The sequence below is a fragment of the Crocodylus porosus genome, unplaced genomic scaffold (genome assembly GCF_001723895.1).
Source record: "Crocodylus porosus isolate Cpor-Errol unplaced genomic scaffold, CroPor_comp1, whole genome shotgun sequence".
Lineage (NCBI taxonomy): Eukaryota > Metazoa > Chordata > Crocodylia > Crocodylidae > Crocodylus > Crocodylus porosus.
This window is the reverse complement of record NW_017728909.1, coordinates 72,666,472-72,676,490: the sequence shown is the minus strand read 5'-3', so window position 1 is coordinate 72,676,490 and position 10,019 is coordinate 72,666,472. Positions and strand designations below refer to the sequence as shown.

The window sequence follows — 10,019 nt, the reverse complement described above, 5'->3', positions numbered from 1 at the left end:
TTCTAAATTTTGCTCTCAGTTATGCAAATGCACCTTCCATTTACTTAAGCGAAGGAAAACATTTCATACTGTCACAAAAAAATAAAATCCATTCTTGGCTCCACATGTACTTGCACACACATAACTGAGAGCAGAAATTAGTTCAGTATACACAAGTATACCTAACAAATCAGCAACAATGGGGGTGTCTACACATGCTTTTATGTGTGCCTAAACATAATGAGAATTTACCTAATGTGCATTAAGGCGATTTAGGCATGCGTCTACACATGCATGTGCTATGGTGCATGAACGCGGTGTGTGGACTGATTTGGTACTAAAGTTAGTCCCAGGTCAGTCAACATACACCGCCTTAGCATGTCTACACGTGTGACAAGGTGCTTTAGCAATTTGCAACTAAATTTCATACCTGATTTGCAGATATCAAATTTAGGCACAAATAGTCTAAAATTGCCACATTTAAAGTGCCTTAATGGTGTGCAGGTGTAGACCCACGCCCTTAATGCACCTTAAAAATGGCTTCTTTCATATGACAAAAACGGTGTCCATATTTTTATTTTTGTGCACTTTGGCATTCAATTTGGGAGCTCTTGGCTGTCAGAGACATTACCAGGGATCACTACATGGAGGTGACTTTCATTGATCTCCTTAAAAATTGCTAATGTGCCTTAAATCAGCACATGTAGATGCGCCCAGTATATAGTAATTGTCCTGTATCCTGAACATCAACAAATATGTTGGATATACCAGCTATATAGTCGCTATCTTGTTTCCAGGATGATAGTAAAATGTCCTGAAAGCTATAGCTATTACACTAAATTCATTTCTTTGGTGCAGACTACAGTGAAGGCTCCAAGAAGTAGAAATTAATCCATGGAGGTCTGTGCCAGTGCAAGACCTGAAGGTACTTTACCAAATGGTTTGGACACAGTAGTATAGCTTCATATGGCTCAGATATATATGTCTTTCACCCAGGATAACTCTATAGCTCTCATCTCCTACCTACTTTGTGCCCAAGGTTTCTATTTTGTAATTGAATCAGTAACTTGGATGCATAAAATAGTGACGTAATGATGTCAGGATAATATTAAACGTTTCAGCTTTTACATTACCTAACACTTTAATATTGCCTGGCATTGACAAATAACTAATTCAAACTTTTTTTTTACATATTGCACACCTAAGACTTAGCAGGTTAAAAACTATAGGAGTAACTACACAGTGGGGAAAAGATCAAATAACAATATATCCCTTTAAACAGGAATTTTAAAAAAGTTGGAGTGAGACAGCTATTTCCAAAACTTGCCAAAGCACATCATGGGTTACTTATTCCACGAACTACTCAGACCTTAGTATTTTTTAAATTAGGTTAGAAGCCTCTTTGTAGGAATTGGTAGCTATTTCAGAGAAAACTTCCCTATTCAAGAAAAACACTTAAGCACATATTTAAAGTTAAGCATATGCTTAAATGCTTTCCTTAATAGGAATGTTTCCCTGTCTCAGGCCTTTAGTGTTTTCATCTTAGTGTGTGTTGGGTTAATTAATGTAAAACCGGAAGTAGGGAATTCTTTTTTAATTTGCATATGAATTAGCAGGGTCCTACATCTATATGTATAGCTGGGAGAAATCCTGTTATATAGGACTTGTCAGAATTTCATTGCAAGGATTTCATTACTGGGATTCTGTCCCATTCTATATAGGACCTCCAATTATATGTAGTCCTAAACTTTTATTACTCTTGAGCATAGTGGGGGCCAACCTTTTTTGGCAGGAATGCCATGAATTAAGCACCACACCCTTCCACTCTGATTCCCTGGTCCGGTCTAATTTCCTCCTCTGCTTTCTGCTCTCTGCTCTACCCTGTGCTGCTTGCCCACTCCTTGATCTGCCACATCCCACATACAAAGGCTGCCCGCTCTACTTCAGGCACTTGCTGCAGATTAGCCACCCCTGTTCTAGCAGAATGGGTTGAATTAAATTATCTGCAGATGTTAGCAGGGGTGTTTGTAGTGGGTTACGAAGGTCTGAAGAATGGGTTTGTGTTTTGGGACTTCTTTTGAGACAAGCGTTTATAGTTTTATTGCTTGGAACTCCCTGATGCATTTATTATGAGCCTGAGGTATGTATATTTGAGAATGTATTCAGTTTTAAGGATTTTAATAAGATTTTAACTTGGTTTTAGTTGTCCTTGGAATTTTTCTGAAAACTTAGGCTTTGGGCTTTTGGAGACTTTTTTAAAAATCTTTTTTCAGGGTGTTCTCTAGGGAGTACTTTTTTGCAGCATTTTAACACAAGCATACATTATTTTGGAGGCCATGGTGCCTTGGTAATAGTAGCATGATCATGGTATCAGCACTTAACAGACATTTCATCTAGAGATATTTAGGCTCTAGTCCAGCAAAACATTTAAACCCAGGTGTAACTTTAACAATCTGATTTGCCCAACAGACTTCTATATTCACTCAGCATTCATGGAGTCAAATTATAAAAAATCAAACAAGTCTTGCTCATTAGCAGGTGATTTAGGGGACAAAAGCACAGCTTTTATTAAAATAAAACACCCAAATGCCCTAAGTGAATTCCTAACCTTCTCCTCCCTCCCCAGTATCAAAGACAAAGCTTCCATTGTCTTGAATGGGGACAGTGCTTCGTCCAAATTTCTTCTATAAAAGAAAGACCTCTATAAACATACAGTTAGCTGGAAAGCCATATATTAAGTGGTTAATAACTTATTAGGAATAATATCCATTACATATTGGGCCTTTTTTCAACAAACAACCATTCACATTATAATGCTAACTCTTGTTGCATCTTGGAAGTGCCTCAGGGCTGTTATTTAGCTAAGGCTAAGTATGAACAATTGGTTCAAAATGGCTGCCCAATATCAGGTAAGTCAGGATGGGGGGTGGGGCTAGAAGGGGGTTGGGTTCCAGCGGGTTGGAAGGGATTGGAGGTCTGCCAGCGGGTAGGGGAGTAGGTGCAATCTGCAAGTGAGCAAGGGAGGGCAAGCATGACCAATGGGTGGGTTGGAGAGGCAGGCACAACCCACAAGGGGTCATGGGGCAGGTACAACTAATACGTGGGGTAGGGGTGAAGGTGCAAGCCACAGGGTTTTGCTGGGGTCCGGGAGTGTCTGGTAGGGTCCATGGAGGAGGGATTTGGGGTGGATCAGGGGCTACTTTTAGCCCCCCAACTCCCCGTGTGAAACCTACCGGGACTTACTTGCTCAGTTGCAGCAGTGGAGAAGGCTGATAAAAGTGGCTGCACATGGAGCGGCTTGTGGGATGGGGGTTGAGAGGGCTAGCAGGGTGGGAGGTGGGTGTAAAAATAGTTCAGTGTAGAGGTGGGGGTGAAAAGAGCAACTCTGGGGGTGGGGTCAATGGCTGGGTTTACCCAGCCCCAGGGCTGTACAGGGAAAGTGTACAGAAGTTCCATGCACCAGTTGGACTTAAATCAAATACGTTTGATACTACATATACCCAATTTTATCTTAAACTGGGTTTTGGAATTTCTAGACTGGTTTGTGTGCATAGAACTACTGTATAGTTACAGGTTTAGACTGATTGCTGAGACCGGGTCTGTAAGTGCAAGGCTGGTACTCAGATGAGCTAAGTTTTAATCAGGTTGCTATTTTGAACCCAATTTAACCTGCCAAATGTCTGTACTTAGCCAAAGAGTATCTGAACTATATGACTTCTTGTAATTGACCCCAAAAACTTCTATTCAGTTTTTGCCCCTTTTTGTTTTAGAAGTTGACTTGTTTCTTTGTGTTATTGTTTTCTATGTAAAATGTCTAGAAACATTTCTTTTTTGATTATTTTTCATACTAGGAATTTGGGCCTTATCTATTTTCAAGGACCATAACTTGAGCAGACGATTAAGTTTGTGGATGATACTAAGCTGTGGGGACAAGTGGGCACATCAGAGGATAGGTCAAGGATTCAGGAAGACCTTGACAGGCTGGTCTGATGGGCTGAACAAAACCATATGAGGTGCAACAGGGACAAATGTCGGGTTCTTCATCTGGGTAGGAAGAATCCTTACCATATCTATACAACGGGTGGTGGTCCACTGGTTGTCACTGCATCTGGAAGGGACCTAGAAGTGTCAGTTGACCAGAGGATGAATATGAGCTACCAGTGTGATGAAGTCACCAGCTGAGCAAATAGGACTCTGGCGTGCATTAGCAGATGCATCACCAACAGATACAGAGAGGTGCTCCTCCCCATCTATTCGGCGTTGGTGAGGCCACAACTGGAATACTGTGTCCAGTTCTGGGCACTGCACTTCAACAAGGGTGTGGACAAGCTCAAAAGGGTGCAGAGAAAGGCTACCCACATGTTCAAAGGCCTGGGGGACAGGCCCTATGAGGAGAGACTTTGGGATCTGGGTTTGTTCAGCCTGAGCAAAAGAAGGCTGAGAGGAGACTAGATAGGCACCTACAAATATGTCAAGGGAGAACACCAGGATCTAGAAGAACAACTTTTCAGAAAAGCACCCTCCTCCTCCCAGGAAGGTGTGGACCAATGGACACAAGCTAGTCAAGGAAAAGTTTTGGCTGGACATAAGGAAAAACTTATTTTCCATATGGGTAACTAGAATCTGGAACACACTTCCAGCAGAAGTGGTATAGTCATCATCTCTGGCAGTCTTTAAGAGGAGGCTGGACAAATACCTTGTTGAGCTCATTGGAGTCCAATTACCTCCTGCCCTGGCAGGAGGCCAGACTTGATGATCTTACAGGCCCCTTCTGGTCCTTCTTTCTACGATTCTATGACTCTGTGTGGACAACAGGGATTATAGCATCACAGGAAAAAAGGAATGCCTTTGATAATGTGAGAAGTGATTTTTATTCGAACTATCTACAACTCTAGGTTCATTTATGTTAACATATAATTAATACCTGAAAAGCATTTAGAACTATAGGATAGCCATTCTGAACAAGATCAGTCAAGCTGCTTGCATATTTTGTTTTCAATGGTGGTGTGCATCAAGTGCTCAGAAGAAAAGATAATGTGGAACAGTTATGGAATAACCTGCCCATAAGGAAGGTTGATTCTTATAAAATTCAGTTAAGTTTTGTTTTAAATCCTTAAGCTTCAAGGCATAGATCATATTATTTCCATCATCCTTGGATTGTTTGTAATCTTTACTATTGAAATTCTGAATGATCACATTACGTATATCATTTTTTCTTCTTTTTTTTGCACCCTGCTACACTTATTTTCAATAATACCTAGTAGGATAAGTTAACAGCGCTTCTGTGCTTTATACTAAAAAGTATTTCCTCATACCAGTTTTAAATTTGTTGCCTTTCAATTTATTGAAACAGCATCCCCTTATCATTATATTATGAATGTACATTTATTTGTCAAGCCAGTGTTACATTAACATTATGTGGCTATTGGAACTCCCCATATCTTCTTGCTTAGTTTGTAAGTCTCAGATACTGTTTCTTGACTCTTAATTTGCAGTGCTATTTTGATTTTTTACGTTAGAGATTGCTTTGCTGCTCTGGGAGATTCTCAGAAGGACTGCATTGCTAACACTGATGTCATCTGTTGTTTGACTAGTATTTGTTCAGAAATGTATCACTGCATTTTTTCCATGTCTGTGTTTTCTGTCCTCTTTCACATTTTTATTTGAATTATTGGTGAAGAAGGATGCTGGACTAGATGATCCTTATGTTCCCATTTGGTCTGATATTCTATAAAAAGGGATTTATGTTGTGCAGTCATGTATTGTTAAAATGTATATTATTAATACAGGAGAGACTAACTGCTGTGTAACAAGTATGATTATTCTTTTTATTGCTGTCCCTTCCTACTGCTTTTGGAGCTGCTGTGGGGCACAAAACTTTCATATAGCACCATGTGGAAGCAGAATCCAATCAATAATCTCCTACATTCAGCCCTTTAATAAGTCCTAATAATTACCTGAGAATCATGAGCAGCCTTCAGAGGAAGAGAATAGGCATGAGAAAACACCCCACCTCCACTTATCTGGATAGTAATAGGAAGTTGCCATATCCCTAACATACTGCCACATGGGAAAGAATCCCACCATCAATACATCCTTCTACAGATAAGTCATAAAACTTCCCCAGCAGTTCCTTAAGAATCAAAACAATGTGAAGACCAGTGACAGCAATACGAGCATACCTTTTCACTCCAGTATGACCCACAAAATGAATATAGCTAATTATTCATCTTCAGGAGAAAGAGGATTGGTCATAAATGAAGAGGAAGAATTGATTGCTGAAAGGAAGACAGGCTTACCATCACAATAGCATTAAATGCAGCAGAATAAAAGAAAGAAATAATAGATGAAGTTTAATTTAACAAGAAAAGGTAAAAATGGATGATTTAATACTAAAAATTAGTGACTAAAATAGTCAAAAGCAATGAATAAAGAGATTAGTACTTGAAGGAAGAGTAATCAAAGAACAAAAATAACTTAAATAAAGACCTAAAATATTTGATAGGAAAAATCAGAAGGCTTATGAACTAAACCAAAAAGAGAATATAAGATGACATTTTTCATAAATGGTAAAGAGAAGGAAATGAGATTTAATACGTGTGAAATTTGTATCGCACTGTTTTATCCCACTCAGTAAATTTAATAAATGCTCTTCACGTGAAGAGTCTGTCTTTGAGGTGTTTGTCAAGCATGCATTTATCTATTTAGTATCTTGATTATGATGATAGTACATTCTTTCACTGACACAGATACGTGAATATCTGATCTAAAGCTTTTTAAGTCAGTGGAAAGACATTCCCTGATTTATATTATGTCCATATTGCCTTGTAAATGATTCTGTTATTTTTATGGTCTTGAAACAAATCTGTCTGAGGAGTCCTATCTTGCTCCATAATTGAGAAGTGCAAATTGATCCTTTAATGTAAATATATATATAGCAGTTTCTTTCCATTCAGACTGACATTACTGTCAAAACTATGCATATGTTTCCATGGAGTGGTGTGATAAGACATTGTATCACAAATATTTGATATTTTTCTTCTGTGGAGATGCCTTCAGTTCTCAATCTGTATGTGTCAGTACCAATAAGCATCCTTTGTGTTTACAAATGGTTAATTTTGACTTGATCCATAATCTGGATAATGGGAGGAGAGCTGATGGGTGATATATACAAGTGAGTGAAGTATTTTGATAAGTTCTCCTTTGAACTAGACTAAGAAACCGTCATAACTGACAATCTTCTGTCATTTTCAATGTACATTTGCTTTTTCTTTTAACTATTAGGACAGTGTTCGGGGGAACCTTTACCTAGTTGTGTATGTAATCATAATGCATTTGAAATATTCTAAACAAAGCTGGTGATTTAGGTCTTTTCTCTGATGACTGTGAAGGAGGGGTTTTATGATCCAACCTCTTGCAGTACAGAAGGTAATTTTTTCAGCCTCACAAATAACAGTAACATAACTGAAATTAACTGAGCTTTCGCTAAATGCATACCACAGTAAGTGTTCACTGACCATATTAGTGCCCCAAAATTCATTATCTAAATCTCTTTTTATATACAAAACTCAGCACCTTCCTCGGTTTGTCTAGATGCACAGAACAATGCCTCTTTCTCTTTATATTTGTATACCAAGATCAATACCAATCTTTCTTCCTCCATGCCTGGTTTTGTGCACTAAGTACGGTACACTCGGCTTTTGGCCTAGTCCGTTCTCTAGAACATAGATTGGCAACCTATGCACCCTCTTGCTACCCCAAAGCCGCTTTATCCAGCCCATGGAGTCAGGGTCTTCTGCAGCATTCAGGGGGCTTCTGCAGTGTTTTGGCAGCTGGGGAGTTTCTAAGGGGGGGTTGGAACTATGTGTAAGAAACACTGATTATGCTAGTGGGGAGGTAGGTTGGGTTGGAAAAGGCGCACACTCAAAGCTGAACTCCATTAAAGTAGCCCCCTGCTCCAAAATCCCTACTCTAGAACAATATACATTACTCCCTACGTGCACAAAACAAAATTTCTTTTTTCCTACTATACGTCTTTCTTCCTGTCTGTCTACAGTATTGTAAGAGTGTATATTTTATTTTTTAGCTTGCTTCCTTGAGAAGTAAAATAGTTTGTAGAAATGAAATGTAAAATTACCAGCACAATTTATTCTACCTCCCCTTTGCCACACTATTTATAGTGATAAAAAGGCTAACAATAATTTATTTGACAGTAAAAACAAAAACTAGACAAAAACCCAAATGAAAAAATTTGGTTTCACTGAGTAAGCAAGTCAATTTAATTCAGTAATACTTTGTAGGCATACCGAATTGTAAATAGGATACAGTCCTGACATGTCTGTCAGAGCTATGGGTACAACTTGCTCAGTTGCTGCAAATATGCCCTCTAGTTCTCAACCTTTTTTGTACCAGGACCCATTTGTAAACATCAATGGCTAGTCCTGACACAACAAATAGTTTAAGTAGGAAACAACCCACTGGCCCTGCCAGTGCCCCTCACTCCTGACCCACTGCCTCCCGCCCAGGCTCCAGCCTCCCAGTGTGAGGGACGGGGGGGAGGTATGTGGAGCATGGGGGCCCCAAGCAAGCTGGAACTCTGCCAACCTGCAAGGGAAAACCCACGGTTTACCACATTTTTCTCCTTTAAAGGAGAATCTATTTTTAAAAGTTTGTTTGTGACCTTTCATATATTCTTGTGACTCACTTTTGGGTCATTATCCACAGGCTGCTCTAAGGAGCACCTCTCTGCAAGTCTCTCCCTACAGTGCAGTCATGGGCAACTGGTTCCACCTTAGTCAGGAGGGGTATGTGCCCCCCCAGCGACCAGGGGCCTTCCCCCCATGGCCAATCTCTCTGTTGGGGGGGTGGTTCTCCTATGACCAGTGTGTATGTGGGGGAAGTCCCCCTTGGCCAATCTCACCGACTGGGGGGAATCCCCCCTCACGATCGCTGCACCCCAGCTGGCATAGCTGGCACTGGCGCTCTCAGGTGGGTGCATCCCTTACTTATTGACACTGAGAGCAGTGCCTCTGCATGTCTGGCCAGGATGCACGTCAGGATTTACATGGCTACCCTGCATGCGTGGGTAGACGACAGCTTTTGAGGCTCCTGTATGATACAGATCAGTCCTTCTCAACTTTATTATAATGACTCAAGGCACTCTCCACTAGACTCTAGGCACCCGTTGGAAAACGCCACCTCTTCCTCTTCCTAACAGTGTTGGCAGCCGGTGGCAACCCTGAAAGGGTCTCGAAGTGCCCCAAGGTGCAGTGGCACTCTTGGTGAGAGTCACTGCTGCCTTTGAAAATCTGAAGATAAGCTACAGAAATCCCTTTTTTTTTTAAAAGCAGGACTCGTTTCCCCTCCTGGCTCCCCCTTTGCCTCCCTCCACGCAGATGACATTTGGGGCCGGGAAGGGTTTCTCTCTGCAACCAAGAGGGCTGGTGACGGCCTTAAAAACGTGAAGGAAGGCTCAAATGCTCTGGGAACCCCCGCATTCCTCGCAGGTGAAGCTTAGCATGACGCTCCACCTATCGCAACGCTTGGCAACCCTGGACATGGCCTGTCCATGGGGAGGAGGGGGTGCAGGTGCCCCGTTTTGAAGGGAGGAGGAGAAAGGCAGCTCCCCGCTCCTGGGAGAACCCTGGCGCAAGCGGTGTGACGTCGGCGGGGGGCGTGGCTGCTGGTGCCGCTCCGAGGGGAGCGAGGCACATTGTGGGAAGAACCGAATGCAGCAGCTCTTTGACTGTACGCACGCGCGCGTCTGGGAAGGCGCACGCATGCGCGCCGTCCTGGAGTGGGGGTGGCCCCGCGGAGTTGGTGCGTGTGTGCGCGCACCCCTGTCACGGCGCCCTGCGGCGGGCCGGGAGGCCCCCCCCAAACTCCTCTCGTCAGTCCCCGCCCCCCGGCCACTGGGATTGGTCGGCGCCTCTGCAACGCGCATCGGGATTGGCTGCGCCGCGCTCTGCGCAGGCCTTGGGGTGGCGGTGGCGCTGCCGGCGTCCGGCCGAGGGAGGCGGGTGCGCCGGGATCGGGAGGGG

At 42.2% G+C, this 10,019-nt stretch overlaps 1 protein-coding gene across 1 annotated transcript in view; it reads left to right on the top strand.

Annotated features, from left to right (window-relative positions):
- Window positions 1-9,925: 9,925 nt before the first annotated feature.
- The window catches only part of PJA2 (praja ring finger ubiquitin ligase 2), an 83,250-nt gene continuing 83,156 nt past the window's right edge, over window positions 9,926-10,019 (top strand). The window contains exon 1 of the mRNA XM_019532461.1: window positions 9,926-10,018. The gene's annotated coding sequence lies outside the window, so the exon portion shown is untranslated. The remainder of the gene's footprint in view (window position 10,019) is intronic.